The sequence below is a fragment of the Solanum stenotomum genome, chromosome 1, assembly GCF_019186545.1.
Source record: "Solanum stenotomum isolate F172 chromosome 1, ASM1918654v1, whole genome shotgun sequence".
In the NCBI taxonomy this organism is placed as follows: Eukaryota; Viridiplantae; Streptophyta; class Magnoliopsida; order Solanales; family Solanaceae; genus Solanum; species Solanum stenotomum.
Genome location: NC_064282.1, coordinates 60,348,310 through 60,375,265, shown reverse-complemented (window position 1 = coordinate 60,375,265; position 26,956 = coordinate 60,348,310). Strand labels below are relative to the sequence as shown.

Below are 26,956 nucleotides of genomic sequence, written 5' to 3'. Positions count from 1 at the left end.
AAATTCCTACATATCAAATACAAGTCACTACCAAAATGTCCGACCAAAATTCTATGAGTCTTGAGTTTCTCAGCCAAAAAATAAAATCCTACTACCAAATCCTAAAACATTACTCTATCATCTCAGGAAAGGTGAAATTGCTGCTAAGATGGAAAAAGGAAAGAATGTCGATGTGAAGATGACTGAAGAGAGTCTAAGGATGAAATTGTGCAGATTCAAACAAGAGATTCGGGAGATGGGAGAAAGAAGAATAGAAGTAGAACTGGCCACTGCAGCTACGTAGGCCAAAAGTGTTGCACTAGATGCAGAGTTGGCGGTTAAGATGGCAAGATATGCTATCATGAACGAGGAGACGGTTGCTATGCGAAAGAAACATGAAGCCAATCAAGAAGCCAATAGTGGTCCCGAAGACACTCACCCTGGAGCTACTGAAGAAGATGCCGATGAGGAAATCATTTATATGCCTCCCTTCCTGGGCCGTCTGAAAGGAGGAGACAGAAAGATCACTCTCTCAGCTTATGAGCGGACACATAGCATGGGGGAAAGAGTCGTGTCGTGTGCTCTCATTTATGAGCACCTTAAGGCGTCAGGTATGCTGAAGTCTCTCAAAGGAACCAATTTTGGGTTTGGGCATGAAAGCTCTCAAAAGACATGTGCCTACCACCCGAGCCAAAGAGGACAAACTATAGAGGAATGTGTAGAGCTTAAGACAGCAATCCGCAATCTGATCAACATTGGAGAGATCCCGTATATGTGGGGTGAGAACACCGTCCTTACCTGTGACCAACCGGAGCCCAGTATGTCGGTCACTAAGCGCACTTTGTTTTATTGTCACTACTTCACACCTTTCAAGAAAACATTGTTGAATATCTATAGTCTGCTAGTTCAAAAATGAGTATTGCCTCTATTAGAAAGGATGACGAAGCAATCGATCCCGTTGGAATTGAGATCTGGAAACCCTACCCTTATCATGATGCCATAGATCACAACATTGGAAGGTGCCTCAGGTTTCGCTATGACGTGGAATCCCTCGTCAACATGGGAAAGATTCAAGTTGAGTTTGTCCCCCGTGGATAATACGACAGTCAGAGGAAGAAGCTTCGGTGAAGGCACCATCTATCTTTAGGAGGTTTATTGTATGTCTTTACTTTCCTTGTAATCTTCAAGAAATGAGTGAATGGAAATGAGAATTTTCTTTTGTATTCGAACTACATAGGGCTTGAATTCTCCTTGGGAGATACGTAGGCAACCTTTCAAGGCCCGGCCCCTATCTTTTTCAAATCTTCTTTTCCCCTCACTCTACAAGGAAACATTGAGTTCACATCAACAGATGCCGAGAGATGCAGCAAGAAGACCTTAGCTCAACGCAATTTAACCTTTCTGAGTCACCAACCTCAACATAAAAATGAGAAAATTCCTGCTTTTTCAAAAGTCAGTCCCCATTATTCGTGAGTTAACATATTCTCAGACAAAGCAACTTTTATGTGTTTATCTGTTTCCTATGTGATATCTTGCATTATTCATCCAGAACTAATACTGACATATTTGCCTTTGAGTTGTTTTTCTCTACAGGTAGTTAGAACTGATCTGTGTTGATACACTGACTGAACACCCATATTTTACCAAATCAAAAGGGCCTACAGATTCCTTTCCCAGTCAAAGTTCACAAAAAGGAAAAGCAACAACGGGTGATAACAACGAAGAAACCAGCCTTACTGATGTCGTGATGGCTCAGCCCGCCCTTGCTGATCAGAATGAACTGATCCTACAGTTCATGCAACAAATTGCTGAGATGAGGATAGAGATGCAGAGAAAACAAGATTTGCCTTCTTCGATTTTTGTTGTTAACGCTCAACCAGACGGAAGACCTCCAGTTGAATTCCCCCTCCTAACGTGGAACAGGCTCAAAACCTACCTTCAAGTCCTGCTCGTAACCCCTCCATCACTGACCTTACCACCCAAAACCCTCATTACGCCTCAACCTCTTATCAAACACCACCCCCTCTTCAAAATACCAACCTCCAAGCACCACTCCCCCTCTAATGCAAACCACCAAACTGGCCTACCCCCTTACTGCCAAAACGCTAATAACCCACGCACTTTCCACCTTCACCAAAACCAGCATACCAGCCCCTAGACTTTTCCCTAAAACTATCACGCCCCTTTAAATGGACAGAGTCCCTTTATTGCTCCACCACTACCGCAAAAGGCCATTTTTCAAATACCAGTCTCCAACCAGCATGACGCCCATGGTTCGGAGCTCGACCATTATGAGGAGAGGAAGAGAGAGTGGAGGTCAAAGGAAGAGACCACCAAGATAGATATGAAGGAGGAAATTAGAAAAGTCATGAAGGAGTTAAACTGCATTCCTGAGGTTGCCGGTTTGAGTTACGAAGACTTGTGCATTCATCCAAATTTGGACCTCCCGAAAGGGTTCAAGGTGCCAAAATTCGACATCTTTAGAGGGACGGGGAACCCCTTAGCACACTTGAGGGCCTATTGTGACCAACTTGTGGGAGTTGGGAGAGACGAAGCTTTGTTAATGCGGCTTTTTAGTCAAAGTCTGAGCGGAGAGACTCTAGAATGGTTTACGTCTCATGAAACGAGACAGTGGTCTAGCTGGAACGCTTTGGCTAAGGACTTCATCGAACGATTCGCCTGGAATGTGGAGATCGTTCCTAAAAGTTACTCCTTGGAGAAGATGAAGCAGAAGCCGACCTAAAGTTATAAAGAATTCGCATATAGATGGCGAAAGGAAGCAGCTAGAGTTAGACCTCCTATGTCAGAAAAGAAAATTGTCGAAGTGTTTGTGAGGATTCAAAAGCCCGAATATTATGACAGAATCATGTTGCTCGTTAGAGCAAAATTTGCTGAGATAGTCAAAGTAGGTAAGACTATCGAAAATGGATTGAAAATCAGGAAGATTGCCCGTGTTGCTGCCTCGCCCGGATCCCGGATCCCGGATCCTCGGGCTTGTTGAAGAAGAAAAGAGAAGATGTGTCCTCTATCTCTTATGAGGGGAAGAAAACCCCAAGCAAATCATCATCATACCAAGGTCGTTCTCGACCTTCACATAGTTCATACCCGGTTTATTATGCACAGGCTGACTACCAAAATACCCCTCCCACCAGTTACCAAAATATCCCTCTTCCTAGCTATCAAAATACTCCCCCTCCTAGCTACCAACTTCCCCTACTAGCTACCAAACTCCACCTCCATTTTACCAGACTCCATCTCATCACTACCAAAACGTCGCCCCCAACTGTACTAACGTTCAAGCAAATTACCAAACTCATCCCCCAATGTACCAAATCCCAATTCCACTTTACCAAAATACCCCCTCGAACTACCAAGCTCCACAACCAAATTATCAAACCAACTCATATCCAAGATATCAAGCCCCCCGTCCGAATGCTCCAAATTATCGCCAAACGCCTCCTCCTCAACAAGGCAATTACGTTCCCTGCTGTCCTAGATTTGAGAAGAAGCATGCTAGAATTTTCATTCCGCTTATTGAAATCCGAACAAAGCTGTTTGAATGATTAACTGCGGCAGGATATATTCATCCAGTGGGTCCCAAGCCGGTTGACACTAGCTCAAAGTTTTACAGACCTGATCAGAGGTGCGCGTATCACTCCAACAGTGTAGGATATGATAATGAGGACTGTATTAACCTGAAGCATAAGATCCAAGATCTGATTGACCAGAATGTGGTCTCTCTTCAGACAATCACGCCCAATATCAATAGTAATCATTTGCCAAATCATGGAGGCGTCACTATCAATATGATAGAAATAAATGATGATTGGTGTGTGACAAAGGCAATAGTTCTGATTGCTCCTGATGAACTTCATTAAATTAATTTGTTGTGCTTATATTTCTTATGCTGCTTCGTGATTTAGTTCCAATGTTCGGTGTGTCTTCTTGGCTTTGGTCTCATTGATTCTATATTTGATCTTTGGGTAGTTTATTTCTTTGTCTTCCTTATTCTTGTTTTGAACATCGAATATGTCCCTGATCTTTGTAGCCTTCTAGTGGCAATTGTTCTTCATTTGAGTCTAGTATTATTAACGTCGTTATTCACATAGGTCTAAGGGCTTAAAATCAAACGATACGGCTAATTAAATAGGTGTGGTGTAGTAGCATTTTTATTCCAATGGCTTAGTTTTATCTATTTTTTTTTCTTTTCTTTTGAAAGCCTTTGCGGTCTTACTGCATTTTATGTCTTGTTAAATCTAATGTGTGGTCTCATGATGCTTTGATCGGTTTTACTAGTTGTTGAGATTATTTCTACTTGTCTCGCTCTCTTTTGAATGACTATCCCTCCCTTTCTTTTGTGTGCGGAAGTGCAAAGCGTTATAAGTTCCTTTCCCACTCGTGTCTAGAGATCATCTAATTTTTTTTATTTCTATTTTTTTCAGTGATTCTTTGTTGGTATTACATGTTGGTTTGGTTCATGTTCGATATTCTTAGTTTCTGTTAATGTCATAGGATCCCACTGTCATCTTACTCAACTATACAAAGAACATGACTTTTATTTATTTGTCTAGTTGCCATGACTGTATGTTAGAGGGAAAAGGTTTGTTTATTTATATTACTTTGCATTATACTATATTGGTATTTGTTCATTATATTCCAACTTTTAAGGGTTAGGTTTCACACAATCATATTTTGTTCTTTAATAAGATATAACCCGATTTTCGTTTTGAAATCTTAGGGGGGTTTGTAGGATGATTGTTCTCAAAATTTTTGCCTCTGTCTAAATCCGAATATAGTCAACACTTGTAGAAGGCCATTAAATCTTTTATGTCGGAATATAGTTTTTTGTTAAATCTCCTTTCAATGCAAAAAGAAAAAAATATATAATAAGGATAATAGCAACAAGAATGAGAATAGTGGCAGACCAATTTTGTTTTATTTGGTTTTTACCCATGTAATGTTAATGAGTGATTATTTACACATTTCGTATCTTTTTAATGCATGTTAACTTTGCCTCGGGTCCTCCCGAACTCCCCCTCCTCCCTTTTTTTTTGCTTTACTTATTTTATTTGTTTAGCACCTTCATTTAGTGTTATCTTGTCATATGATGTTAGATCAAATCTGAATGAAGATTCCTTAAATATTGTGTGCATTCCTTTGTCATTCTTGTATATCAGCGGTATAATAAACTAAGCACGTGTATCTTTGCCTCATTTCCATTTTATATACCTTGGTTGTATTGTATAGATTTAAAGTATCATCCATCACTAATTCTTTTTTTTGTGGGTTTCTATGCGTGAATCTGCCTTGGGTCCTCACGGACTTCTCTATTCCCCTTTGCATTCCGAGTTGGGCCATTAAGGCCCGATATCCTCTCTTCCCTGAGTCAGCCAGCATGAAATTGGAATACAATTGAGATACATTACTAGTTCAAATGGCGATATACAGATTCTGAAAAAATGCTGAAACAAGGCCCAAAATTTGAAATTACACCAGATTTTCAAAGGCAAAATGGGCCTAAAGGCCCTAAAGAAATTTCAATAACAGGTTCAAGCGAAAATGGGCCCAAAGGGTCCAAAGGAATGGTCCAGCAGCAGAATTTTGATTGAATAGGCCCGAAATCATATTGGGGCTAAATTTTTATTTAGGACAGGTGGGCCAAAAGGCCAATTTAATTGGATTTGGGCCAAAGGCCAAATTTAATTATTTTCTTTCCCCCTCTTATTATTTATATTGTATTACTCGACTAACTATGATTATCTTATGGTTTAATTTAATTAAATTCCCAAAGATAGCCGTTTCACTTTCTTTTATATATTCAAAATTAAAATACTTATATTTTATACTTAACTTTAATTTTATTATTCGTCTTGTCACTTAAACTATTTCCCTTTAGAAAATTCCCCTTTAGTTCACTCCCCTTAAGATAATCAAAATGATGATAATAGTAATAACAATAATAATAAGAATGTAAACAAGTAAATAAAAAATAGTTTAAAATAAATGAGTTCTTTTACTTAGTTAAATTTCAAAAATTAGTCAAAGGCATTTTTAGTCAAATCACCGGTCAACCACAAGTTAGCGGGCATTCCGAGGGCCTAACACCTTCTCGGAATGTACATTGAACTTCGGACCCTTTTTATTTTCAATTGATTTTATCTGTTTAAATCTATTGAAAACCCTTTAAGTTTTTCTTGATTTTTACTAAAAAATTAAGTGGTGACTCTGTTCTTTTGAAAATTCGATTTTTCTTAAACCATAAGTTTAATCGATTTTTTTCGAAAACTTAGTCATTTTTCTTTTATTTATATTTTCGAATAAAACAGGGACAAGCCCACGACATCTGAATGAACTAATAATAAAACTAAAAGCAATAAAATGGATCTTTGGGAAGCAAGGAGACTCACCGCAAGACTCTGAGTGCTCAAACTAGATCAACAAGGCGCTAGATGTTGATCATGGTTACCTGCGTCTGCATCATAATAAGATGCAGGCCAACTGGCGTTAGTACATTGAATGTACGAGTATGCGAGTTGGAATGTTAAACACAACTTAAGCTTGAAAAGATTCTGAAAGAAACACTTACCTTGGCTATTCTCAACTCATGAATAACTCAACTCATAATAAATCAATAAAACACATGCAATATATGGAAAGCTTTATAAAACTGTGAAAGCAACTTAGTTCGTTAAAGAAAACACAATAACAAACTCAATTTTACTCATATAACAAAGTAATATAGTTTATGTGGGAGATTCTCTAACCGACAACCACTATTATGAGCCTAAGTGGTGATACAGTGTCTTGCCCACGCTGCCAGAACTATCTTATACTTTGTTGTCATATAGGATGCTTAACTTACTGGATCCACTAGTCTACGCTAAAAGCTTCTTAAGCAGTCATCTAAAAAGTATGATCATTTACTACCTATGATGGCTACATAGTTTATGGAGACTTGAGTTAATATAAACTCGCATCCCCATATTGGTGCTCAATATTACTCCCAAAATATACTTAGCTCAATGTTTTAAAAACAAACTTCTTTCTTTGGTTTGAGATAATTACTCAAAACTTAGCTTAAAAGCTCTCTTGGAATCGATGTTCCCTTTTCTTACTCAAATGTGAAAACATTTATAAACTCTTTAGGGATACTTAGTTATAGCTTTTGGAGAAATGAACTCAACTCTTTACTCTTTTCTTAACTTGAAACTTACGTCTGAAAACAAAGTTAGAACTTTTCTTAAAGTCTTTGGAAAAACCTTATGAACTTCTCTTGACTTACTTCTTAACTTTTAGACTTGACTCTTAACTTCTTGACTTTGATCCTAACTTTCCTTGAATTGGATTATGGATTCAAGGTTCATGATCTCATGTTTATGGATGATTTCATGATGTTTAGATGTACCTTAAAGTGTTGGAATCAACTAAGAAACATAGGTACATTGCTAAGAAACACGTATGAAAATGTGGGGAAGAAATGGGGAGAACTTGCGTCTCTGGCGCTTTGAGAGGCGCGGGGAGCCAGCCCTCAAAGTTCAGAGAGCTTGATGTGGTGCTCTGGATGGAGCGGCGCGCCAGAGCCCAAAGTTCAGAGGAACTTTTGTGGCTCTCTGGGAGGCGCGGCGCCCCAACTCCCTCCCTAGAAACCTCCGAACTTTCTTTTTTGTTGTTCAACTCTAAACCCTCTAATTTTACTTGGTTCTTTCCCCAAAGACTTCGAATCACTTATACCCTCAATACATGATAGATTCAACCCAAAATTACACCAGGAAACATGAATCAAATCACAAGAAACTCCAGCAACACAACCCACAAGAAATTCAACGAAACTTTCAACAATGTTCATCAAAAACTCAATTTCTAAACTTTCAAAGACTTAAATTTGCTGAATTGAATCATGGTTGGCGTGTGAGCGAACTAACCCAATGCTATGTGATCTCATATACCTTGTAGGGATCACCCTAGATGAAATCCACAAGCTAAACTCGATGATCTTGACGAATCTTGCTTCCTCTTCTCCTTTTTCCTCTTTTTTCCTTTCTCCAACCCCTAGTGTGACATTCACTTTTCTAAAACTGACTAAAATCTGAATTTAACCCAATTAAACTCCTAAAAAAGAATTCAAATAATTAGGTAAGAAAAAGACTAAATTACCCTTCTAAAATCCGAATTAGACTTTTCTTAATCCAACAGTCCAACTTCCAAAGGGTATAACTTACTCATACAAACTCGAAATCGCGCAAACTCGGCGGCGTTGGAAAGATCATTCCAAGATATTTCCTACCATATCTTGAAGTACCTCTAACTCATCCTGAGCTAGAAGTTATGGCCATTTGAAGTTGGCCAAAACTCAATTTTCCTAACTTAACAAAATTTCCAGATTTTTCATTCTTTCCAAAAATGACTATTTCCAACTATAAGCTTCTTCCTAGTTATTTCAAATTGCGCAATGTTACAAATTCTTTCCATCATCTTATCAGTCTCGAGCTTATTCTGATGCAGGATGGGCTGCCGATGTCCTTGATCATCGCTCCCACCATAGCTATGCCATTTTTTGGGAGGTAATATTGTGAGCTGGTCTTCTCGTAAACAAAAGGTTGTGGTTCGCTCGAGTACCGAGGCAGCGTATAGAGTAGTTGTGTTTGCCACGACTGAAGTAGCCTGGCTCAAGAACCTATTATTTGAACTTGGTGTCACTTGCAACAAGCCACCTGTGCTCCTCTGTGATAATCTAACTGCACTTTACATGTGTATTAATCCAGTTTTTCACAATCGATCAAAACATATTGAGATTGACTATCACTTTGTTCGTGAGAAAGTTGAACGAGGCCTATTCTCTGTCCGTTATGTTCCGACTCAGGATCAATATGCAGATATCTTCACAAAGCACTTGTCTCGTCTCTTTTTATTCATTTTCGTGACAAGCTCAATGTTCGTACACTACCGTTGAGCTTGACGAGGGATACTAAGGATAAACACTTTTAGTTTTATTAGTATATATTGAATTATCCTTTTGAATATTAGGTTGCTAGTATTAAGGAGTTTTAATCTTATGTAAACTCTATCTGATGTAATTACTATATATAGGTCAATGACTGATCCTCTCAAATTACGAGAGTCTTTATCGAAGTCTCCTTCTTTAACTCCTAATTATAATATGTTTTTGTTATTATTATTAAAATATTAATAATATATGAAAATACTCAATATTTTTTCTAAAAATAAACCGATAACATAATTTTGTTGTCCATTGTCAATGGATACTAATTAATTTGGAGAATATTTGTGCAATCGCTAAATTTGGAATAAATATTATTAATTATATTTGAATATTATTCATCATTTAATTAGATAATCAGATTGCATATCTTGTTTGACTAAATAACCATTTCTTCTACACTATATACACACGTTATTTCAGAAATATAATGAAAAACAAAGTGGGCATTGATATTTACAACTCTATGCTTCATTATTTTAGTTTGGACCACCATTGCCTTTTGTTTGGTTGAAGATTGTGGGTCTAGTCGAAATGCAGATCTCGTACTTGAGGTATAGATTTCATATATTTTATAGCAAAGTTTATATGTCGTTTTTCTTAATGAATAATTTGTAGTGAAATCAATTTATGTTTGCAGACTATTCACTGAGATATTTATGATTGTCTGGATGTTTATAAACAATCAACTCTTTTGCACCCGATGCCGCACAAAGAATGAATCAAGGTGCAAGATTTATACTCATACAACTTAACTGGTTTTTTCTTCTTTTCTTTTGATAAACAAAAGTTGATAGCACACAATTCTGTTGTTTGCGATATTTTGTATTTTTATCAAAGGTGGAATCAAGGTTTGAAACTTATAGTTTCTGGATTTTGATAGTTTTACTGGATTTAAATAATAATTTATATATTTTTTTAACAATTTGAAAAGAAAAATCTAGTACTAGAAATTCACATAAGGTGTCTTGCCAAAAAATGTTACTAATCTATATATATATATATATATATATATATATAATAGGAGAGGTGATAGCGCTTACGTATCAGCACCATAAAATTTAAAATATTAAATAATTAAAATTATTTTTAAAAGATGATTTTAAATCAGTTTAAGAAAATAGGAAGTAACTGTAAATCCATATTTATTATTTTAAAAAAAGCTCTACAAAGTTACGTATGTGGTCCTTTTTTTGTGGAAATGTATTTTTAAATTTTAACAATATTTCCTCAACCTCCTCATTTAAAGAGAAAACAAATGTAGATAATAATCTATATCTATATATATATATATAATTTTAAATAATAATTTATATATTTTTTTAACAATTTGAAAAGAAAAATCTTGTACTAGTAATTCACATAAGGTGTCTTGCCAAAAATGTTACTAATCTATATATATATATATATATATATATATATAGGAGAGGTGATAGCACTTACGTGTCAGCACCACAAAAATTCAGAATATTTAAATAATTAAAATTACTTTTAAAAGATGATTTTAAATCAGTTTTAGAAAATAGGAAGTAACTGCGAATCAATATTTATTATTTTAAAAAAAGCTCTACAAAGTTACGTATGTGGTCCTTTTTTTGTGGAAATGTATTTTTAAATTTTTACAATATTTCCTCAACCTCCTCACTTAAAGAAAAAATAAATGTAGATAATAATCTATATCTATATATCTATATCTATATCTATCTATATATAATAGGAGAGGTGAAAAGCGCCACATGTCAGCACCACAAAAAACAAATTTTTAAAATAATTAAAATTAAATATATGTAATAGGATTTAATAATAAATTCCTATTTTATTTTTAAAATAATTTTAAATTTTAAATAAGTAACGTGTGTGTGTGATTCCCTTTTTTTTGGAAATTTTTTTTAACCATCTTTCCACAACCTCCTTATTTAATAATAATAAAAATAATAATAATAATAATCTATATATAATAGGAGAGGGAAAAATGCCACATGTCAGTGCCACAATTAATCTCAAAATTTCAGTATTTAAAAAGTCAATTTAAAAAAGATAAATAAAAAATATGATTTTTTTTAAAAAAAAAACACATGTCAGCAATTACTAAAAAAACTGCATCTTTCTGTTCTTCAAAATTTCATTTTAAAATATTTTTACAATGTAATTTTACAGTTAAAGCCAACCGTCAACACCCAAAAAATTGGGATTTAATATTTTATTTAAAAATATTAAATTTATGAATTATTAATATTAATTTAAAATCTGAAAATAAAATAAAAATTATTAACACTAAAAAGAAAAATGATTTTACAAAAAAAAAATACAATATAAAATAAAATAAAATCAAAAAGTTACGTAACTACATCTTAGGTATCCTTTTTTTTTACTTTATTTTTTAATTTTTTTGAAAATGATAGTTATCCAAATCAATATCCAAACGGATAAGTTTTTGAAATTTGAGTGATTAATTTAAAATTTAAATTTTAAAAGATAAATAACTAATTTTATTCCTAGAAAATAGTTAACCGCATAACACACATTTAAATAACAAAAATCATTCTTAACTGCACCATTTACATCTTCCCAAAAACTTACTCATTTAAGAATTCTTATTCTCTTATATTTATTCAACTACTTAAACGTGGTAATATGTTTTGCTTTTCGTATTTGCTTTTATGATTAGTTCATGAGTATGAAGAGAAGATCATTTGATTTAGAAGAGTTCAGAAATAGATTCTGACAACATTGATATTTCTTTTAAGATAAGTTCATAGTTTTTCATATTGATGAAAAGGAGTATGTTTAATTTTGTTTAAGATAAGGAAGGAGTATGTGTTATACTATTAATCAATATGCTTATTTAAATATATACAATATGTATATATTACATAGAAATATGACTTTGTTCTCTTATGAAAAAAATATTCATCCTATTTCAATTTATGTGATGTTGTTTTATTATATTTAAGAAAAATGTGAATACTTTGTAATGTTTCAAAACTATTCTAAAAATAAATAATTTTTTAAATACAAGACCTATTTTTATGAAATTATATCAAAATATTTCTAACTACACATTACCATTTCATGTTGGATTCCTAAAAACCTGGAACCATAAATCAATGTATGTTTAGGACTTCTATACTTTTTTTTTTATTTTTGGAATTAATCAATCTTTTATATCAACTATTTAAACTAAAAATAAATTGATTATATTTATATAAATTTTGCATACAAACAATCGTTAAAAACTTTCAAAATAGAAAATAAGAAAAAAGAATTTACAAGAATCTGGAAAAATATGAAATCAGAATAACCGAAATTTGTGCCTTACTTTTTTACTTATAGTTATTTTTATTTGATACTTTTTTTTTCTTTTAAAAATTTCATAAAGGCAGAGTATTTTAATTTGTAAATTGAATCCAAAAACAAAATTTAACAAATTAAAATAAAACATTGCAAACTCAAAATTAACGTACGATACCACTAAAAATTAAATCACACTTTTTAAAACTCTATTTTATATCAAAATAGAAATTACTTTTTTTTAACAATTGCAAGGTCAGTTTTATCTCCCAAAAGGGTTAAATTGATTATTTATAACAATTGGAAGTTTTAAACAAACGAAATTTTACTAGAAAAATTAATAAAGGAAAGTAATAGACCAAAATATTAAAATATTGCATAACAATCATATAAATTCAAATTCAAAATTTATTTATACATATAAAATATTTAATTTATATTTCACAAAATATTAAAATAATTATCAACAAAATTGATATATCTTAGATCAATATTGAATTGAATATTAGAATAATTCCAAACAATAACTGAAAGTAATATTTAAATTTTAAAACTAAAACAAGCCTAAATTTGTGCCATACTTTCCTACTCATATTTACTTTCATTTCAATACTACTTTTTCCGTTTAAAAATTTCATAATTCAAAGTATTTTAATTTGTAAATCGAAAATCCAAGAAAGAAATACTTTTTTTTCCTTTTAAAAACTCATAATTCAAAGTATTTTAAATTGTAAATCGAAAAATAAAACATTACAAACTCAAAATTATAGATATCACTAAAAAATTAGATCACACTTTTCTTAAATCTATTTTATAGGAAATTAGCAACTACTTCAATATAACAATTACAAGGTCTATTTTATCTCCCACGGGATTCAATTGATTTATTTATTTTTAAATTGAGATATATATTTTAAGTGTTATTGTAGTTACTTAGAATTAATAAATTATTAACATAGTTTTTTTATTCAAATGACATAAAAAGAATAAAGTATAGACACATAAAATTATTTGAAATATTTGATGTTTGATTATCCTTAAAAGAATTCAACATAATATATATATATATATATATATAATTAAAAGCTATATAATATTTTATTAGTTATTTTTAATTATAAAACTATTTCATTTTAAATTATCCGCGCAACGCGCGGGTATGTATACTAGTATATATAATAGGAGAGGTGATAACGCTTACGTGTCAGCACCACAAAAATCAGAATATTTAAATAATTGAAATTATTTTTTAAAAATCTATATATAAGGAGAAGAAAAAATGACACATGTCAACACCACAAATTTTTAGTATTTTAAATAATTTTAAATAATTAAATAAATAAATATAGACACATTGACACATGTCAATATTTAGAATTAGAATGACACATGTCAATATCAAAAAATAAAATAAAAATAAATAAATAAATAAATTTTAAACAAACTATTTAAAATACAAAAAAATAAAAATAAAATACCAACGGACAAAAAAGTGAAAAATGTTAAAATAGGTTATAATAATAGAAAATGTAACAAAGAAAAAATAAAATAAAAAACGCGCATCAATCATTTGAAATAAATAAATAGTAAAACTACCCGCACATTAAAAAAATCTGTTAAATGAAGATATGCTTTAGTTTTTAAAAAATAAAAAAATTATTTTAAATGTGTTTTTTTTCAAAATAAGTAACCAACTCACGTAACTATTTTTTAAAAAATGGAAAGTAGTTACTTTTAGAATTTGAATTTAAAGTGGTTATCTAAAACTACTCTACCCATTATCTCTATTCCCTTTTTATACACAAATAAAAATCATTGAAAAAATTAATTGATCTTATTCTTCTTCAAATGTGTAGTATTATTTGTTGAATTATTTCCATTCTTCTTATCTTCATCTTTTTATGGAGCAAATAGGTATAGATTATTTGTCGGCTAGCCGAAAAAAAAGTTTGAATATACTTGCAAATAACAAAGTGAAAGTCCAAGAAGAATTAAGAAGAACAATATTTATCAAAATGGAAATCTTCTGCAAATGATGATATTGTTAGATCTATATTGTACTTAAATTCTTTAGGTCGAATGAGTTTTCTATGTTCTTTTTTTATTTACATTTGTAATCTTTGATGATTTTTATTGTGATTAATATTTTTTTTTACGATTGTGTTATTTTTTATTTAATTTAAGTGAAGTTATTCTAANATGTGTTTTTTTTCAAAATAAGTAACCAACTCACGTAACTATTTTTAAAAAAATGGAAAGTAGTTACTTTTAGAATTTGAATTTAAATTGGTTATCTAAAACTACTCTACCCATTATCTCTATTCCCTATTTATACACAAATAAAAATCATTGAAAAAATTAATTGATCTTATTCTTCTTCAAATGTGTAGTATTATTTGTTGAATTATTTCCATTCTTCTTATCTTCATCTTTTTATGGAGCGAATAGGTATAGATTATTTGTCGGCTAGCCGAAAAAAAAGTTTGAATATACTTGCAAATAACAAAGTGAAAGTCCCAAAAGAATTAAGAAGAACAATATTTATCAAAATGGAAATCTTCTGCAAATGATGATATTGTTAGATCTATAATGTCATTTTCTGAATTTTTTGTGGTTCATTTCATTCAATTTGATTTGTTTATGTCATATATTGTACTTAAATTCTTTAGGTCGAATGAGTTTTCTATGTTCTTTTTTTATTTACATTTGTAATCTTTGATGACTTTTATTGTGATTAATATTTTTTTTTTTACGATTGTGTTATTTTTTATTTAATTTAAGTGAAGTTATTCTAATTCTTTTTATGTTATCATTTTCTGTTAATTTTTTCTATTCAATCATTTATATTAACATGTTTTTATATTATTGAATTATTATTTGAATTGAATAATCTTTTAATTTTATTATTTTTTGTTAATTTTTTATTTCGTAATTTATACTAACATGTGTTTATTATTGAATTGTGGATGTATTCTTCTTCAAATGTGTAATGTTGTCTGTTAAATTATTTCTATTCTTTTTATCTTCATCTTTTTATTTGGTGAATGGGTAAATTATTTTATGACTTGCCAAATAAAATTTGAATATATTTGCGAATAAAATAGTAGAAGTTCAAGAAAAGAAGAACAATATTTATCAAAGTGAAAATCCTCTGCAAATGATGATATTGTTAGATTTATAATGTTTTATTGTTTTTTTTTCAGTTTATTTCATTCAATTTGATTTGTTTTTGTCATATTTTGTACATAAATTCTTTAAATCAAATGATTGAACCATGAATCTATTCTTCTTCAAATGTGTAATGTTGTTTGTTAAATTAGTTTCATTCTTCTTGTCTTCATTATTTATGGGGTGAATAGATAGATTATTTGATGGCTAGCCGAAGAAAATTTGAATATATTTGCAAATAAAAAGTGAAAGTCCAAGAAAAAGAAAAACATTATTTGAATTTGCAAATAATGATATTGATTAGTGTCTTATTGTGACTTTTTAGTTTATTTCATTCAATTTGAATTGTTTTTTGTGATATTATGTACTTAAATTCTTTAAATCAAATGAGTTTTATATTCTTATTTATTTACATTTGTAATCTTTGATATTTTTACGGCGATTAATATTTTTTTTAGATTGTACGATATTTTTTAAATTTAATTTTAGTGAGGTTATTCTAATACTTATTTTTTTTTTTCATTTTCTGTTAATTTTTACTCAATCATTTACACTAACATGTTTTTGATTGTTGGATTATTGGTAGTATATTCACATTTTTAAAATGCTAAATATGTGCAATTGAATATCTTAATTGCTATGGAATTATTAATTATTAATATAATGTATCGATAAATGTAGAATATCATGATTTATGCATATTATTCCACTTTCTTATAGCTTTTTAGTAATATACTTGTGAGTGATAAAATATTAAAGTATGAACAAAATTTTGTTCATTTGTTCAGTTAAATTTTATTTAAAATAGAATTTTTAAAAATTATTACTATATTTAAAATAAATGGTTTGTCTTTGAAATTTAGAACCTTCAAATCTATAGAATATACAACTATTCTAAAAATTAAATGTACAAAAAAGACTTCTTATATTACGTGATATCAGAGAATTTGAAATTATTTTGTCACTACTGAAATAAATAATAGGTCATTTAGTTAATTAGAAATTACCATTTAATTAATAAGAGAATATGCACCATTGCATATGAGATCGAGACAAATAGTAACGTGTTTCAAAATATTAGATCAAAGCGAATTCAAAATTAAGATTATTTTTTTTATAACTTGGAATTCAGACATTTTTTTAAAATATAGAATTTATATAAAATTTTAAATAGTTAATTAGGAATTATAAAATTATTTTTAAAATGATAAGTTAGTTATTTTAAAATTATAAAAATATTTGTAATTTTTTAAATAATTGAGACTGACTAATTAAAAGTTCAAATTTTGAATTTAATATTTATAGTTTTTGAAGATAGTTACACTTTTTTGACTTTATCATAATTGTAAGATAATTATATAACTAGAAAGTACTCTCTAATAGTGCATGAAATTTTGTTTGTTCAAAAATATTTTTATGTGTACGTAACCTCAATTTTTATCTCAATTATGTAGAAATTTTAATAGTAATCATAAATAATTTCAATCATTATTATTAATAGAACATTAGAAAAGAATTATTACTAAAGGTATTTATGTTAATAAAAAATTAAATTGTTGTATGTATTATTGATATATGACTAAAGAAAATAATACGGGGAAGAAAATAGTAAGTAAACATTATACGTTGTATTGAAATATATTTAAGTTAATAAAAACAGAAATTGTTGTAAGTATTATTTTTTATGATTAAACAAAAATAACAATTTGAAGAAAATAATAAATAAAGATTACATGTTGAATTAAATTAGTAAGTACTAAAAATTATGATAAATTTTATAATAGTCATAAAAGGAATTAACGCAATAATTACTATAATAGAATACTAGAAAAATTGATAAGTTCCTCGACATACAATCATTGATATAAAATTAAATTATTATTTTCTTTTTCGAAAGTTTAAAAGCAACTTATTCAGTATTTGTGATTAATTGTTTTCAATGATTAATAAAATGTATATATCATGAACATGTTTCTATTATTATATGACATTATTTTATATTGACTCTATTTTAAATTACTTTTCTATTATCATTTGACACAAATTTAAGAATGTAAAGAATATTTTGAATTTGAAAAAAAATATATGCAAAATATATTAACATGTCATTTAATCGTATGATATTTTACCTTTCATGTGAAAAATTTTTAACTTATAAATTGTTAATATGAATAATATATTAATATATAAATACAACATAAAAATAATAAAGGACAAATATGTAAAAATATTTCAACTATTTGATGTTTCATGAAATTAAATTAATCATAAATTCATATATAGTTGCGTAACGCGCGAGTACGTATACTAGTTTATGTTAAGAGTTCAAATTTTAGATCCAGGCTAATTATCTTATTATAGGGTTGAGTTAGCCCCAAGATCTATTTCCTCATAAGATATAGTTAATTCATAATTAAAATCAAATTCTTAATAAGCTAGCCTTTGACGTTTTCATATAAACATCCAATCAATTATTGAAGCCATGAATCTTGTTAAGAATGTTGAGGATTTAATATACAATTGGGTATACAATTAATGTTTCATATTTTTTTTAAATTAATGTTTAATATGTAGTATATGTAGTGTAACGTTTTTGAAAAAAAAAGTTTAAATGACTATAACTCTATCCTTGTCATTGATTCTTGTTCAAAATAATGAAAAGACAGAAAAGAGATGCAACTATCACTAAATGACTAATAAAAATATGAGACCTGACTCATCAGTGACCCCTTAAAGTTGGTAATGGAATGATGTTCATTAAAAAAAAATTTTATGTAGTGTCTTTTGACTCTTTTTACTTATATGGCATAATGAGTGTATCACTTTTATTGACTTGCGCGTGAATTTTTTTTAATTAATTTTTAGTCATATATTTATGTTCTTCTTCCCCATTTTCGTCACAATTTTGGCGAAGTTAAATTTAAATGAAGATTTTAGTAAAATGACAAAGTAAATTTCTTTAAACAAAATTAAAAAATATTTCTTGAACTATCAAAAAATTTCTATTCATTATCAAGCTATTTATTAGGCCAAAAAGAAGAAGAAAGTGATCGGCATTTTTTTTTAAAGAAAAAGAATTTCAATGGTGCTCAGATTTAGAGACGCCGACGGGGGTGTTTTGCAGAACACAATCAAGAGGGGAATTTTGTGGTGGGGAAGGGGGGGGGGGNNNNGTGGAGGAGGGGTTCTGCAAAAGGGATAGGGGATTTGGAGAAGACAACGCTGGGTTGGGGGTGGGGGTGGGTAGGAGTATTTGATCGTTGTGGGTGGGTGGTTATTTGGAGAAGACATGGTTGGGGTAGGGGAGTTTCTTTTATTAATTTAAATTTTATTTTATTTTGTAATTATTTGGGCCATGTTTCAATAATTAATTGGTCAACTTTTATTTTTACTCAAAATTAATTATTTAAAAATTACTTTTGACGACAAATGTCATCGTTTAATTCGTCACTTTACACATCATTCGCGAGTGTAACACACACATTATATATTTTTGTTGATAATAAAAAAAAAAAAAGGTCAAAATGACATAGCGGGACCTTACATGAGGTGTCTAAAATGAACATCGCTCAGTTAAGGTGTCTAAGTGAAGCATCGTGCCAATTTTAAGGGGCCACTGATAGATTAGGTCCCTTGCATATATTTATTTTCAGTAATATTTTATGTTACTTGAATATAATTTTAATTGTATTTTCAGAATATGTAGTTTATGTTTACTTGTGTTTTTTTTTGCATGTATGGGATCTTCGAAACAACAGATGACAATTACTAAGGAGCTTGAAAAACAAAGATTAGTCAAAGCCAGACGATTGCAAAAGGATGAAAATATTTATTTTAAAGCAAAAGAGTTCTGATTGAACAAAAAAGGTTGTCCGATTGGAATGGTCCTATACGACAAATGGCACAAGAACAACTCCAAAGCGCCAAAGATGCCTCCTTAAGCATGGCAAATGAATCCCTCGCTGAAGATATCCTCGATGTTACTTCTTTATTTATTAAAATTTATCATTAATAGTAAAAGAAAATTCAATTTCAAATAGTTATTTTAATTAATTTAATGTAGTACTATACTTCAGTTTGCAGGAAATAGCATAAGCGCATCTCCAGAAATAAAAAGTTTTACAAGTATCTCAATGAGTGCTACTTTGTATAATCCACAAGTAAATGGACTTGGCCAATATAGTTCCGCAACAATATTTCTTCAAAGTACAGATAATGCGACAAATTTCGAGCAAATACAAGCCGGATGGATTGTAAGTTCTTATTTCAAATCCATAATTTGAACCTATTAAGTATTTTTTGACGATTCGATTTCCTAAAGTCATCATGTTTGTATGGTTTAGGTATATCCAAAATTATACGGTGATGGACGGACTCGATTATACTCTCATTGGACAGTAAGTATATTAGAAATTAATTGATATTTTTCTAAAAGAATAATTCAAAAGCATGTAAAGTAAGTAAATTTCATTTTTTTGAATTAAATAGACAGATGTCAACTAGAAAACAGGATGTTACAATAATATTTGTCCAGGATTTGTTCAACTTGACAGTGAAGTACCAATAGATTATGCCTTCCCAAAAATCTCTAGGCCAATGTATGATGACTATGAATTGCAACTTCAGATCTACAAGGAGAAAGGTAATTAAAATTACGATAGTTGTAATACTTTGAAATGTTAATATCAACAAGTATATATGTTGTTGTAACTCTGGTGTTATTTATTTTTGTAGACTATTATCTTTTCTTGCACTATATGTTTGTTATTGGTTGACCGGAGACCATTTTCAATGAATTAAGAAATGGATCGCAGGTAGTGCAATATGGAGGACAGACGTTTACACAGTGGGTGAACCATATAGTCCATCCATGGGAAATGGTAATTTTCAGGATGGCAATCCACACATCACTTGTCATATGCGTCAAGTCCTATATGGAGTGGGCGATAATTAAGATGTTCAACCCGATGAATCGTGGGTTCAAACTCATCAATCTAGATGTTACCGTGAAGGAAGTGAGTATAATGGTCATGATGGTTACTGGGATTATAATTTTTTGTTTGGGGTGGTGGTTATTGCTGAGATGCACTAACTGCTTGTATTGTATTGATATACAAAATTGAGAAGCTATTATATTAGTTCTTTGTTTTATAATAAGAAATAGACTACTATAGTTTTAGAGAATCGCCACTTAATTTTTAAAGAAAAATCAAGAAAACTATTTTTTCGCAAAAGATTAAAACAGAAATCAATTGAAAATATTTAAAGGGTTCGAGGTTCATATTAACATTTCGGGAAGGGTTTGAAAGCACCAAAAATTCCCGCTAACATGCGGTTATCTATAATTAACTATTTGGCTAAATGTTTTTAAGAAAATACGCCTTCTTGAATAAATAGAGAAAGTAAAAATATTTACTTAATTTTAAATAGTGAATTCAAAACAGTCGTCTTTTGGGGGCATTGATTAGGAAGAACCTTAAAATTAATTAAACACATAAAACATATAATAGCAAATAAATAGAGAAGGAGGAAAAAATTTGGGCCAGAGTCTGGTTTTCTGTCCCCCCGGGCTAGCACTTGGGCCTAATTTCAACTTTGGGCCAAGGGCCCCACCTTACACCAGTCCTAAGACTAACAAAAATCAGCCGAAGATAAGTGAACTTTTGGCCCAATTCCCTGTCCTACAACTAGCAGAATAATGCCAAAAATATATGGGTCTTTGGCCCAATTACAACACAAATACAAAACTGAAATTTTAGAAGGGCTTTTGGCCCATTTTTGCCACCATATACAATGTATACACTTATTGTATATCGCTTTATATTCTTGAATACCAGCTCATTATCTGACTCCCGGGTTCTGTAATTTCAATTTTCCAGCCCTGTACACTGCCTCTGATTTGATTTGAATAAAATTGAGGCCAAATCAAAAATGACTCGATGTTTGGGCCTCTATGGCCCAACTGAAAATGCAAACGGGGAAGAACCGATCCCAAGTGGTTGTCTTGGAATTTCACATAAAGCAAGAAAAGAAAAAAAAAGAAATTAGTATATAATAATAATAAGCCTACTAATTCAACTTAATCGCAATGAGGATAATCCATTAGGAAACCCAAACTCATATACAACCAGTGATTTCTTTAGGACATATGCTTCGAATGAGGAAAATAAATATATACTAAGTTAAAAAAAAAGATGTATTAATCCTTCAGAGAATCACGATTACAAAAGAAGAAGCCAACAAAATAACTACAAATTGATGCGGCTATACAGAGAGCCTAGACTTATTCTAACAGAAAGCAAATTTGAAGCTACCAAATTCTTAATGAACCATATTTAAATATCCCTTAACTAATGAAAGAAATTGCACCAAGATGAAAGCAATAGTCCTATTCTCTAGCAAGAAATGACACTACTTATAACACAATACACATAAAGAAGAAAGACCCACAGTAAAACAAATGGGCAGTTAACAAAACTTCCAGATTTCTCAAGAATTAAACAAGCTATTGGAATACTAATATATATGGACAAACATAATAAATGAATTAAAAGCTATGGGGGAATTAGACAAACACACAAGTGACTTCATATTATGGTAAGGAAGAAATAATAGGCTTGCTAAACATAAAGATCAACATATGGCTAGATCATACTCTATTCAAACTATTGCTTAAAAATAAAACTTTTAAAATATGAAGACCAAGACCAAACAGTGACAATGAGACGCAGACTTACTCTAATGCAACATCAAAAATCCTGAACCAGCAAACTATCATGATGGACTTATTAAAAGGAAACGAATCACAACAAAATAACATAAACTACCGAAAACCAACAGTAGGCAGAAGAGTAACTTAAACTTAAGCATCAACCTACTCATAGCAAGATATACTCATAGTAAGATATTCATGAGAAGATCCAAATTTAACATCATTTTGAAACCCACGAAATCATCTAAACGAGCAGAAAATACAACACACCACAATATTCGAGCTATAATAATAAGATGTAACGAGCTATTCTAGATAATAACAAAGTCAGTACCCTGATACTTAAATACCATATAAACGAAGCAGTACATACCCAATGACATTAAGCAGTAGATTCGAGAAGAGGAATAACAAACATAACTCAAAATGGTGGCCAAGAAACATGGGCTAATGAATTAAGGGTGACAAAAGAGTTTCAAAATGAAGAAAAAGTGACACATGTTTTAACTATTGAGTAGAGGTGACAATTTTAAGATTAGTGCTAATGACACTAATTTTAAAACCCTCAAGTTTTATTATTTACATAAAAGCCCTAATTTCCCCCATTCCACACCCTCCTTTCTCTCCACCCTTCTGTCGTTGCCATCCCCTCCCCTTTTGCCGCTGTCATCCCCTCCCCTTCTGCCATCGTAACCACCGTCATCACCACTTCCTCCTCTACCACAAACATCAGTTCTTCCTCCATTGCCACCACTCTCTTATTCTTCCTCTTTTGCCACCATTGTTGTCACATCCTTCTTCTCTACCTCTGCCTCCACAACAATCATCACCTCCACCTTTGTTGTTATCACCAACATCTCATTTGCCACTCTACCACCTTCTTTTTTACCTCACTTGCTATAACAATTATTGTAGTTGTTGCAGCAACTTCAGTAGTTGCTGAAAAAACTTCAACAGTTGCTACAATAACTTCAGCAGTTATTGCGACAACTTTAGCTGTTGCTTGATTTTCTACAAAAAAAAAACAATGACTTCAACTTCAAAAGTTTTAAAATTAAAGCAAATTAGTTTGTGAAATAGGACCAACAACAGAAAAAGAAAAAAGGTGATAAAAATAATGAACGACAACGATAATGATAACAACAACAAAGAAGAACAAGTAAATGGAAGAAGAGAAAAAGAAATGAAGAAGAAGAAGAGGGAAGAAGAAATCTGGAAAGAGAAAGAAAGAAAGAAGAAGAGGGAGAAAGAAATCTTGAAAGAGATTTTACATTTTGAAATTTAAGAAGAAAGGGAAAACTTTTCAAACATTTTGAAATTAGTAATTGGGTTTATTTTGAATATTTTTAAAAGTTTAGAAGTTTTAAATATTACATTTTAGACCCCAATTATCTTAATCCCTAATTAAAAAAAAGTTTGACTTTGTCAATCTTTTTTGTCACCAATTTTAATTTCAACATTTTTTTGTCACCTCCTCCTCAATTTACTCAAGAGACATCAACACGAGATGCAAACTTACAAGCTTCGATTCGACCAACTAATGGAATTATATAAGAACAAATATATCATATTGAATCATCAACAAACCAACGATAGCTAATAACAAACAACCACATAATAAGGCTTTTCCGACATCGAAAAATATCACTTCTTGAAAGGGGCGAGGAGAATATTATAAAGGAGAGAGCATTACCTTTTTCGATGCAGTAAAATGGAGACAACAACGAGCTAGAATGAGCTTTCAAAGGCCACAAATTAGCTCTAAAGAACTCTAAGCGGTGAATGACAAAGCAGACTCCAAGAGAAATCCAATCCTAAACTGCTGTACTCTCTTAATCTATTTTCCTACAAATATTTGTATGTATATATATTGTTCTTTCCGTCTAACCCTTCTCTGTTTTTGCAACCTTGAACAATGAGGAAGAAGAGGCTATATATAGGGAAAACTAGGGTAGATTTCGGGGGAAAAGATGAGGGTAAAATCGGGTGGGAATCGATGAATTCGAATTCGAAATTCAAATTTTTTCTTGGGAGATAAGGCTCAACCAACTGGAATTCGCACTAATCCAACGAAAAAATGAATTGAGCCGCTTGATTTTGAGCAAGGACGAGATTGCACCACCTGAAAGATTTGAGTACGAGGTAAGGGAGAGAGGAGACACGCGAGCTGGGCTCAGGTCTGGGCTGCTGGAATCGCTGGTTTCTGGGTTCTTTGTGCGTGAAGAAGAAGAATGTGATGTACAGGGGTGGGGTCGTTTGGTGTTGCTGATTGTATTTTGGTAAAGGGAATGGGCTGGGTCTTTGTATTTTGAGATTGGGCAGCTGAAAAGAGGTAAAAAAGAAAAAGAAAAAAAAAGAGAAAATTAGCAAATTAGTCACAATCCTTAGCATAATTATTAAAAATATCTATACTTTATAATGATTAGTAAAAATGTCAATATGTCAATATTTTAGAAAATAAATTGTATCCTAATATAATTAAAATTCTTTCCTTTTATTTCTCAAATTAGGCCACATTTGACCTTTTTTTACTCCATGTACGGTAACCCCCCCCCCCCCTTTCTAGGTTTTACCCCAAATTGCTCATTTCTCTCTATTCCCTTTTTCACCATTGTTTTCTCCTTTTCCTTGTTCAAGAAATCAACTCTTCTAATTTCTTACACTTTCTTCAAGAAATCTCACAATTAATTCAAAAGATTTTCACCCATTAATAAATGTAAATTCGAAGTCAACAAGTATTTTGTGAGAATTCTTGTGATTTTGTTTTCATATTCACCAAGTATTTTGTATTTCGAATTTTTCGATTTTTAAACATTATTGTTCATTCTTTTGTGAGTTTTTTTCCAGATTCACTAAGTATTTTTTGAGATTTCCCTCTTTTATGTATTTCGGATTTTTCGTCTTTTAAACACTATTGTTCAATTTTTTTGTGATTTTGTTTTCATATTTGAGATTTAGTAGATTGTAATAATCTACATTAGCATTCATACATCATATATTGTTCGATTTTTTATAAATTCATATTTAATAATTTCGAATTTTGCTTATAGGGCTACTAATGCGCAAGTGAATACGGATTCGGATTCGTATTTGATGGAATAAAAATCAGAAAAAAGAACATAGCATATGAAGAAGAAGAAAGACAGAGTCAGACAAGAAGGTTGCAAAATTGTATTCATATTAATTTTTGTTTGTCAATTGTTTTTCTTTTACTCATCGTTTATATTTTTATTTAAAACATTGTATTTCTTTTTTAGTTTGTAGTCATATCATTTGTATTTTTATTTAAAACATTGTATTTTTTTTAGTTTGTAGTCATTCAAATATGTATGTCAAATGGATTTGTATTTCTTAATCATAGATGTATCCTATTTTTTCACAGTCAATTTGTATTTTTTTTTTAGAATATTGTATTATTTTCACTATGTGTGCTATTTGTTTTCTAGAATCTTGTATCACTATTTCTTTTATAGTCAATTTTTATTTTTTTAGAATATTATATCCTTCCTCGATATATTGTATTATTTCTATCATGTATGCTATTTTTTTCTAGAATCTTATATCCTTTCATAAATTATATTTATATGTAATGATTAGATTATATTGGGATACAAATAAAAGAAAAATATATTTGACAATCATGTAATACAATTTTGATTTGTGGGATACAATTTGTAGTTTTCATTATGAAAGTAATAAAATACCAATTTTAATTTGAATGGTAAAGTGAGCACATAAAATGTAAAAATTATTGGTATACAATTACAATGAAAATATAATAAAAAAGAAAGTTGATCCAATCGAATGAGAAAGGAAATTTCTTTGAAATTGTAATTTTCTCTTGATATTAAATAATTGTATTCTTGCAAATCAAACAAATATAAAATACATGAATCAGATACATAGCAAACTAAAATATTGACATTTTAAATAAATATTAAAAGTGTGGCAAAGGGGTCCTATTAAATATCAAAATATTGACATTTTGAAAAAAATTCCCAAAAAAAAGGCCTAAAATTGGTCTCCAAATGGGTTTAATGTTAGGTCAAAGATGGGTTAGATCTTGGAGTTTAAGAAAGGAAAAATTACTGAAATACACGTCTTATGTTTCCCTTATTTCCAATATTCCCTTGTATTTCTAAAAACTTCTAAAATCCCTTATTTCTCTCCTAATTCTAAATTATTTTATAATATATCCGAGCTAGTTTTTAATGTATCCGAGCTAGTTTTTAATATATCCGAGCTACATATTATGTATCCGATTTATTTTATAATGTATCCGAGCTACATATTATGTATCTTGTTTGTTTTATTTTTTCAGGAATTAATGTAATTACAAACTAAATAGGGATAAATTGTAATTTCATATTAAAACTATGTGATTCCTAAAATTTATACATTAAGAAATAGCCAAATTGAGTTAAATTAACAAATTCAGCTAAACCCTAAATAAGACGAATTAATATTAATTAATTAACGAGCTTCTTAATCTTAACAAAATGAAATAATTAACTTAATTGTAAACTAATGATTCAAAATTATAACCATAATTTAAACTAAACTAATTTAATAAAATACTTACTAAAATTAAACTCTTTTTGAGATGATTTTTGAAATATTTATAAAATATACTAATTATATATAAAATTACATAAAACCTATATATTACTTAAAAAATTATAAAGATGACAAAATTACTTTAAAAATAACTTGAAAGATATTTTGAATTTTATAAAAATTAATTATTTCAAATCGTTTGAAATTTAAGAAGCTCAATGATTAATTCATATCGTGAAAGTCCAAAATTG

At 30.2% G+C, this 26,956-nt stretch overlaps 1 pseudogene; it reads left to right on the top strand.

Moving 5' to 3' along the window:
- The first annotated feature begins 322 nt into the window (after nt 1–322).
- Nucleotides 323–20,528, top strand: LOC125854975 (uncharacterized; annotated as a pseudogene).
- The last annotated feature ends 6,428 nt before the right edge of the window (nt 20,529–26,956 follow it).